Source organism: Marmota flaviventris, chromosome 2 (genome assembly GCF_047511675.1).
Source record: "Marmota flaviventris isolate mMarFla1 chromosome 2, mMarFla1.hap1, whole genome shotgun sequence".
In the NCBI taxonomy this organism is placed as follows: domain Eukaryota; kingdom Metazoa; phylum Chordata; class Mammalia; order Rodentia; family Sciuridae; genus Marmota; species Marmota flaviventris.
In genome coordinates, this window is record NC_092499.1 from 183,475,608 (window position 1) to 183,482,369 (window position 6,762).

A 6,762-nucleotide genomic window follows, 5' to 3' on the forward strand; every position below is an offset into this window, starting at 1 on the left:
TTACCCTGTGTGTGACAGAGATGCGTTCCAAGATGGGACCATGATGTGCTGTCACATCTGGTGGCTGGGTACCCTGGGCTTTGTCTCCTCCCTCCTCCTTGCTCTTGTTTATTTGTCCACCACCATCCTCATCCCTGTGGTAGCTGGTGAAGGGCTCAGGCTCCCTCCGGTCCCCGTCCTATGGCCCTGGGCAGGTCGCTTGTCCTTCATGGTCCTGATCTCCATGACCAGAGTTAACTTCACCGAGGGTCTTCTGCCCTCCAGATCCTTCAGTCCTCAAACCGACCCTGAGTGTGAGGCCAGTGACACTTGAGATCTGCTCATGTTGGCCTGGTCACGGGCTGGAGGTCCCCCACTCCTATATCCAGCTGCCTGTCCTCAGCTCTGCTCTTGTGAGTGCTGCAAACCCTGCATTGCCCAGGTGTCGAGTGGCATGGACGTCCAGGACCCATGCGGGCTAGTAATCCAGGGTGGAGCTTATTAAAGGGCATTAGATAGAGCTACGTGGCAGGGGGTTGGAGATGGTCATGAGCTAATCAGATGCAGACCACCCAGGACATGAAAGTTCATTTTTCCATTAGTCCTCCTCATGTTGTTTTTTTTTTTTTAAATGATGGTCATTTCTACATATCTATGGCTTCACTTACCTGAGGATCACAAATATTCAGAAAAAAAACTGAACTGAACATGTATAGACTTAATTTTCTCATCATTGTTCTCTGAACAATACAACTATTTTTTAAAATATTTTAAGTGGTTGATAGACCTTTATTTATTTATTTATTTATATGTGGTGCTGAGGATCAAACTCAGTGCCTCACATATGCCAGGCAAGTGCTCTACCACTGAGCCCCAGCCCCAGCCCTACAATATAACTATTTATATGGCCTTTCCATTGTGGTCAGGTATGATAAGGAATCTTGAAATGACTTAAAGCCTAGAAGAAGATATGTGTAGGTTCCCATGCAAATACATCATTTTACTTGAGGGACTTGAGTATTGTCAGATTTTGGTATCTGCAAGGGGCCCTGGAACCCATCTCTCATAGATACTGGGGATGGTTATTCTGTCACACACCTGAGTCAACACATGCTCATAAGTTTCCTTTGTCCTATTTGAGATCATGACACTTACTTAATGTTTGATTATGTGCTTGGGAAATGCCTTCTAGCCCAGTGCTTCTCAAACTTCAATGTGCCTAGGAATCCCACAAGAACCTTATTGAGAATTCAGACTCTGGTGCAGTAGGTCTGGGCGGGGGCGAGAATCGGCATTCCTCAGCTCTCCCACATGACGCTAATGCTGCTGGCCTTCAATCCAGATGTGAGAGGAGGGTAAGGTAACTCTATGGGAGTCAGGATCTTCTCCTTGCTCTCTACTCCCCTGAACCGTGCCCGGCCCGTAGCAGTGCACAGTCAATATTTACCACATCATCACCCATCAGACTTGGCCCACTTCTCCATCTGGCCCATCTGACACTGTGTGGGTCGTGGGTGCCTGACATCCCTAGTGGTCAGGATCCCAGGGAGGAAAACTGTCTGGGGGAAAAAAAAAAAAAAAGCCAAGTAGAGAAAGTGGCCCAGCCAACCCGTTGAGATTAAGGGGCGGCTTTGCCAATAATAGGGCAAAGACAAATCTCCCAATCAGAATTCTAACAATTTGTGCAAATATCCCTGTCAAGGACAGGCAGAGCATTGACTCCCCACCCTTAGGTAATAGCCTGTTCCAGAGTGGAGTGATAGGAGGCAGAGAGTAAATTTATCATAGAGAAACCTGGCACGTAGCCAGGTGGTCAAGGTCAGCCTCTTCAAAGACAAGTCATGTTGGTAGTCTGTCTTAGTCAGTGCTGGCTGCTATAACAATCACCATAGACTGGCTGGCTACAGCAACAGATGTCTCTTTTTCTCAATTTGGGAGGCTAGAAAGCTAGGGTCAGGCTCTGGTGAGGGCCCTCTTCCAGGTTGCGGATGCTGGCTTCCCACTGCAGCCTCTCCTGGGGGAGATGAGAGAGGAGGACGCCAGCTCTCTGCAGTCTCAGCTTATGAGAGCATGAAACCCATCATGAGGGCTCCACCCTCCTAAGCTAATCACCTCCACAGGCCCCGCCCCCTTATACCCTGGCATTGGGGATTAATTGGGAGTGGGGTGGGGCGGGACACAAGCATCCAGTCCCTAACAGTATGTATCCTTGATGTGATGAAATGACAATGGCACTCTAGTCTTTTCCAAAGTCCCTAATGAAAAACACCAAACACATATTAAGTGACATTCTATAAAACTGCCTGGCCTGTTTGCAAAACTGTCAAGGTCATCGAAAACAAGGATGGAGCCAGGCTTGGTGGTTCACACCTGTAATCCCAGCGGCTTGGGAGGCTGAGGCAGGAGGATTGCAAGTTCAAAGCCAGCCTCAGCAATTTAGTGAGGTCTTGAATAACTTGAAGGGGGCTGGGGATGTGGCTCAGTGGTTGAGTGCCCCTGAGTTCAATCCCTGGTACCAAAAAAGAAAGAAAACAAGGACAGAATGAGAAATTGTCACAACACAGATGAGAACTAAATCTAATGTGGTGTCCTAGATGTGACCCTGAAAAACAAAAAGGACATTAGGGAGAAAAACAATAAAATCTGAATAAAGTACAGAATCTAGTTAAAATAATATATCACTGTGGAGTCGTTAGTTGTAACAAGTGTAATAATAATACAAGATGCTAACAGTAGGGGAATCTAGGGCCAGGATACCTGAGGACTTCGTACTGTCTTTAAAAATCTAAAACCATATAAAAATTATTTTGAAAAAAAAAAACTAAAACTATTTTTTAGTTTAACTCCAAAACTATTAAATCTTTTTTTTTTGCCAATCTAAAACTATTCTAAAGTTACATATTTAATTTCAAAAATATTGGAAACTTTTTTCCACCAAAAAGTTTATATGATCAGAAGTCACCAATTGTCAGTGGAGGAAATTGTGGTCCCGAGAAAGGTCGTCAGCTCAGTCCCCCACTGATGGCTTTGGCTGGGGTCACTTTGAACTCGGGAACCAATAGCATCTGCAGAACCAGATTTCAACCACCTTTCAGACCCCATTTGTATGACAGATTCAGGGAAGTTCGGGGCTTCCTGCCCTGGTGTCTCTTCCCGAAGCAGGTAGTTCTCAGGGGAATGTGTCTGACACATTCATAGGCAGCTGGTGTTCCTCAGCCTAAGACTCTGAAGGCTGTGATCTGAAAGTTCCATGTCAGGGAAACATGCCCAACACAGACCCCTCATGCAATAAGGTAGCACAGAGCTGGCCCCAGGCTCCTGTCCCTGCATGCCCCTCCCGTGCTTCCTGGCTTCTCCCACACTCCTCTCTGTTCCAGAATTCGGGTCTGTGACGCCCACGTCCCTCGGGCTTGGGACCTGGGCCTGGACGCTCTTCTCTTTCCCAAGCAACATTGGCCTCCGAGGCTTTGAACACCATCTCTGGTTGTAGTATGTTTCTGATCCTGGCTGAGAGAAGAGATTCTGAGATGCCACCTGTCCCTTGACAGCAGCACGCTTGACGACCCCCTTGGGCTTACTGGATTCGGGAGGCTGCACCAGGCTGGTGTGCTGAGGGACAGGTAAAGGCATCCTGAGGATTTCTCCCAGAGCCGGGGGCATCAATTTCCCCCACAACATATCCACCTGGGCCTGCTTCTCCCAGCCCGCTGAGGAACGCTGGTAGTAAAACAGCAGAACAGACGGCTGCTTTATGGGCCAGAAGAAAGTGATTTCCCACCTGGGGCCAGTAAAGAATCCAAGGCTCCATTCTGTCCTTTCCCTCCGAGAAGGTTTTTCCTCCTGTCTCAAGTGATCTCATGGGGCCATTAGCTTAGACACAGCAGCAGAAATGCCAGGGACAGGTGGGCTATCTTAAAAGGATGCTCTCTCATCCCATCCACGAAGGAGGTAGGCCCAGAGCCGTCGCCCGCATCCCCCAGACCCAATCAAGCCCAGCTTTCTTTCGGTGCCACTCGCCCAGCCCCAGCTAGCCCTCCAGGACCTGTGATTCCGCAGAGAGTAGTTTCTAAGAACTGCTCCCGCTTGGTATCCTCTTAAGAGTGAAATGGCCAAATTAAAAAGCTCAGACAAAACTGGTGTTAATGAAAATGTGGAGTAACTGGAGAACCTGCCCCCTGCTGGTGGCAGCGGGTCTCAGACGGTGCAGGCTGCTCTAACAATTTGCCAGAGACAGGACAGCTTAAAAGACAACATGTATCTCGCAGTTCCAGAGGCTGGGGAGCTCAAGATGCAGGTGACAGCAGACTTGGTGTCTGATGAGAATGCTCTTCTGGATGCCAGATGGCCATCGTATCCTCCCAGGGTGGAGAGCCAAGAGGGAGGAAGTGACCTCGAGGTGTCTCTGCTTATAAGGCCACTAATCCCATTATGAAGACTCTACCCTTGAGACCTGATCTCCGGATGTCATCACATTGGGGTTTAGGGTTCCAACAGGTGAGTCGGGGAGTGCATTCAGTCCACAGCAAAGTGCAAATCGGTACAGCCCCTGGAAGACCATTTAGAAGTTGAAGTTGAACACGCATGTGCCCCGGGACCCAGCAACCCCGCTCCTTAGCACAGCCTCAACAGAAATGCCTACATTTGTTCATTGAAGGACATGTGCCGCCTGTTCCTAACACACTTTTCATGGCAGCCCCAGGTTGGAAACAAGCCCCGATCCCCAGTAGTGAGCAAACTATAAGGTGCACACATGGGACTGGAACACCAACGGGCATCAATGAGCTGCAACCCCCTGCAGCCCCCTGGACGGTCTCATCAACAGAAGGCTGAGCGAAAGAAGCCAGCCACCGGGAGGGACGCTGCTGTGTGAGTCCCCAAGGCCAACTCATAACCACACAAAGCCAAGTCATGGAAGCCAAAGTCAGGAGAGCGGTCGGGCCTGGGGATGAGTGGAACAGTCGTGAGGAAAGGACAGAAGGGGCTCTGGGACTGTGGCGACCCTCCGTTCCTCCATCTGTGCACCAGCTATGACGGGGAGCTCACTTATAGTTCTTTTGCTTATTTAGGATCACAATAAACAAAAGTCTAATTTTCAGATTTATTCTTCCAAATATACCAGTCGCTCAGCTGCTGAGGCTGGCCTCAAACTTGTGATCCTCCCTACCTCACCCCACCTCAACCATCATTTGGACTTTGTAAGAGCAGAAATAAACCTCTGTCATATTTAGCCACTGAGATTTGGGGATTAATCTATTACAGGGCTAATGTTGGCTTTAACTGATACAGAAGGTAGGTAGCGGTGGCAAGGTATGAGCCTGCTGAAAGACTGAAATGTAATAAGGTATGTAAATTGCTACATCTGTAGAAGATGCTTAATAAATGGGAGCTATTATTATTTGAAACGCATCAGGCTTCTCTGCTGCCCCGACCGAGACCTCCTAACTTGCCATATTCAGTTAACTCTTCCTTTATCCCAGCAAGGAAACAGGCATCAATCTACACCACAAATGACCAAATAATCTCTCCTTGCTCAGAATCCCACTAAAGCTTTCTATTACGCTATAGTTCATTAGCAACTGATGGCGCTGTGTTGTGAATTGCTGTTTAAATACTAATCTCCTGAGTTTCGTGTCTAACCTTCCTAAGTAGATCATAATTGCCTTGAGGGCAGGAAATCAACTGGCTATGTCTGTGTCACCCACGGCTCATCGCAGTACGAAGCCGGCATGTCATCTGTAGCTGGTGATTTGAAGTCTTGTCACTGGGGCTTTCCCAGCCCTGCACTGCCCTAGCCCTGACCACAGGGCTCCTCGAGGTCATCACCTCCTGTCCCCGCCTCTGCTCTGGCCACACATGCTCCATTCCCCAGGTCCTTCACATTCCCGTTATTCCTGTTGCGATCAGGGAGCCCCTGACCAGAGGTGGTGCCCCTCACTCTTTCTGGGGCTTTCAGCTGTCTCCTGGGGCTGTGGGAGGCCCTCAGGAGGCAGATGAGCCAGGGTAGATGTGAAGTCAGGTGGGGGAAGCCCCGGCCAGCAGGGAACAAGCAGACAGACTCCAAGGGCCTGCATTTGGGAGTAGGAGGCCAGGCAAGGTGAGGTGACCTCTGTCAGAGGCAATATTTTGGTGAATTCCCCTGACGCGTCCCACGTCAGGAGAGCCTGGGCCTGGCTGAGATCACACAGAGTGAGGGTAGAACCCGGTGGTTCCAATGGCAAAGGTTCTTTCAGGTCCAGCCATCCATGATTTGTTGCTCCTTACTGTCATCCCAAAAGGATATGCTGAAGTCCTAACCCCTAGGATCTCAGAATGTGACTTAATTCAGAAACAGGGTCTTTCTTTTGGGGGGGAGGGTAAGTATGGGGGATTGAACTCAGGGACACTCGGCCACTGAGCCACACCCCAGCCCCATTTTGTATTTGGAGAAAGAGTCTCACTGTGTGGCTTAGCATCTTGCTTTTGCTGAGGCTGGCTTTGAGCTCTCAATCCTCCTGCCTCAGCCTCCCGAGCCGCTGGGATTACAGGCATGCACCACCACACCAGGCAGAAATATGAGATAACCAAGTAAAGGTGAAGTCACTAGAGTGGCCCCTAATCCAACTTGATTTGTGTCCTTATGTAAGGGGACATTTGGACATAGAAGAGGTGATGTAAGGCCAAGCTATAAGGATGGAGGCAGAGAAGGGACGGATGTGGCCACAATTCAAGGGACGCTCAAGGCCACCAGTGGCTAGGGAAGGCCAGGAGGGATTCTACCCAGGTCTCAGAAAGAGGGTGACCTGC